Here is a 3,111-nt window from a genome sequence, read left to right as displayed (position 1 = left end):
ACGGTGTTTTCGCACCGTGTTTAGCGAGAACTCCGGCGTTCCTCTATAGCGCTACAGCGCCAAGATGAAGGAATTTTGAATGAGAACGGTTGTATGAAGGAAATGGTTAGAGCAGACCGAACAGGACGAAAAATTTATCTCAGCTCCGGTACTAGGACGAAAACTACCTAAACAAATGGCATGACTAGGAATGAATTTGTTATTGACTAAACTTGCTCTCCTCTTCCTCTTCGTCTCGAAAGCAAATAAGTGGCGCGTATCTGCGAAGGCAGCCTGTAAGCCATACCCCTCATAACAACGATTTGCTTCGGGGAATATTTCGCCCTCTATCTATTTCAATGGATCATATTAAGGGCTACTCTTTATCACTCCTACAGTATCACTGTTTATGAGCGTCTACCTGCATGTTCTGCATGTCCGCGTGGCCTAATGGATAAGGCGCCTGATTCCGGATCAGGAGATTGCAGGTTCGAGTCCTGTCGCGGACGTGGAGTTTTCTTTTCTTTTTTTTTTTTTGCTGCATGGGACAGCATTGATTGCATTTATGGAACGCCTGTGGTTCCTAGACGTGGGGCCGAGGGAATTAAGCGCATTATTAGGCATCAGGACGCCTTGCCCGCTGGGCTCTGCGCATTCAAGAATACGACATACACGTCATGTACCGCTCAGGTCGCAAGCACACTGACGCTCTGTCCCGGTCTCCGATGCCAGCCGACACGGCCTCCCTCTCCACCATTAAGGCGGTATCCTCGGTCGACATAGACACCTTCGCATCAGAACAGCGCAAGGATTCTTGGATGGCCTCTCTTTTGGATCTCCTTGCTGGCTCGCCTGCATCTCCCGCTCCCTGCGTCGCCAGGCTGTCCATTTTGCTGTCCGGGATAACCTCTTGTATCGACGCAACTACCAGCCCGATGGTCGCAAGTGGCTCCTGGTTATCCCTAGGACTTTGCGTTCCGACATGTGCGCGTCTTTCCATACGGACCCACACTGTGCACACGCAGGCGTTTTGAAGACGTATGAGCGCCTGCGGCAAGGTTACTACTGGCGAGGAATGTTTACTTTTGTGCAAAAGTTTGTCCGCTCGTGCCCGCAATGCCAACGCCGCAAATCTCCTTCTCATCCGGCCCACGGTTTATTACAGCCGCTTCCGTGCCCTGCTCGTGCGTTCGACCGTGTGGGAATTGACCTGTACGGGCCGCTACCACTAACACCCGCTGGAAAACGTTGGATTATTGTCGCAGTTGATCACCTTACACGCTGTTGCGTTTCGCCTGCGACACGTGGTTTTGCCGGCGCGACGGCGGCGGGGCGGCGGACATTTTGGCCCGATCGTCGTCACCGCAACACTCATCGCCAGGTGTTTCCAGGCGCGTCTGCGGCGATGCGACCGCCTAGGGATTTCGTTCCAGTCATTGTGCCCGAAACAGGCGAGGCCAAAGCAGGGATCTCCTTCCAGTTATTGGGCCCGAAACAGGCGATGCCAAAGCAGGGATCTCGTTCCAGTCATTGTGCCCGAAACAGGCGATGCCAAAGCAGGGACCATCTTCTCGTTACAGTCATTGTGTCCGACCGGCAGCGCCACGACAGTGTGCTGCGCAGCGCCACGACAGTATGCTGCGCAGCGCCACGACAGTGTGCTGCGCAGCGCCACGACCAGGTGCTACGAGATCGTGCGCAGCGCCACGACATGGTGCTACGGCATCGCTACGACAGTGTGCGTCACCATTAGCCCATTGTACATTCACGTGCTCGTCTTTTGAGGGGTTCCTTCTTGCCCTCAACTGCGAGAGTATAAAAACAGCTGCCCCCGGACGCCAGAGGAGGGCTCCGATTTCTTCTGTTGAGTGAAGTGCTCTCCCGTCTCTCTACTTCGGTCAAACCTGACCGCCAACTCTTTGCGATGTTAAAATAAACAAGTTGTTTCGTTGTTACCAGTCGACTCATGCTTTGCCGGGACCTTCGGATGCTTGCAGTTGTACCCCAGGCCGCCAGGCCAACGCTACCCTTGGGGCTTGCGACCCAGGTACAACCACGGGCGTCAGCGCCGAGTTCCCAACAGATCGTACCAGCAGTCGGATCCAAATAAAAATCTCCTTCTCATCCGGCCCACGGTTTATTACAGCCGCTTCCGTGCCCTGCTCGTGCGTTCGACCGTGTGGGAATTGACCTGTACGGGCCGCTACCACTAACACCCGCTGGAAAACGTTGGATTATTGTCGCAGTTGATCACCTTACACGCTATGCCGAAGCCGCTGCTCTACCTGCAGCGACCGCCAGTGACGTTGCATCCTTTCTGCTCCATCGTTTCATTCTTCGTCATGGCCCACCTCGGGAGCTGCTGACTGATAGAGGCCGTGTGTTTCTGTCGCAGCTGGTTGAAGCTCTGCTTGCTGCATGCCACATAGTTCACCGGACCACTACGGCGTACCATCCTCAAATTAACGGGCTTACAGAGCGTTTCAATCGCACCCTTGGGGATATGCTCGCCATGTACGTTTCATCGGAGCATACAAACTGGGACATCATCCTCCCATTTGTCACGTACGCGTATAATACGGCTACACAAAGTACCACAGGATTTTCTCCATACTTTCTTCTCTACGGTCGCGATCCTTCCCATACCATCGATACGGTTTTGCTTTATACACCAGACGCGTCAGAATGTGCTCCCGTTTCAACCGTCGCCAGATAAGCCGAGGAATGCCGTCAGTTAGCCCGAAAGTTCACCTCCGCTGACCAACAACGACAAAAAGCTAATCGTGATGGCGACGCTACGAATCCGAACTTCGCTCCCGGCACCCTTGTCTTGTTGTCCGTGCCTTTTACCACGCCTGGACTTTCGACAAAACTTCTCTCGCAGTATGATGGGCCATACCGCATCGTCGAACGCACCTGTCCGGTCAACTATGTCACAGAGCCGCTTACATCGACATCCGACAAGCGCCGCCGTGGACGGGATGTTGTTCACGTGCGCCGCCTGAAACAATTCTATTACCCGCTCGTCTCCACGTCGTAAGTCGCCAGGATGGCTCCGCTTTTGCACCGGGGGTAAATGTAATGAAGACGAAGAGCACAAGAACAAGGCCAGCCAGCCGTCTCTTCCATGCC

General features: G+C 54.1%; 1 non-coding gene across 1 annotated transcript; it reads left to right on the top strand.

The window, feature by feature from the left end:
* The first annotated feature begins 415 nt into the window (after positions 1 to 415).
* Positions 416 to 488, top strand: TRNAR-CCG (transfer RNA arginine (anticodon CCG)). Its single transcript has one exon. It is a non-coding gene; the product is annotated as a tRNA-Arg (tRNA).
* Positions 489 to 3,111: the final 2,623 nt, after the last annotated feature.

This window comes from Dermacentor variabilis, chromosome 1 (assembly GCF_050947875.1).
Source record: "Dermacentor variabilis isolate Ectoservices chromosome 1, ASM5094787v1, whole genome shotgun sequence".
Lineage (NCBI taxonomy): Eukaryota > Metazoa > Arthropoda > Arachnida > Ixodida > Ixodidae > Dermacentor > Dermacentor variabilis.
The sequence above is the reverse complement of the archived record's forward strand: the minus strand, read 5'-3'. Positions and strand labels throughout refer to the sequence as shown.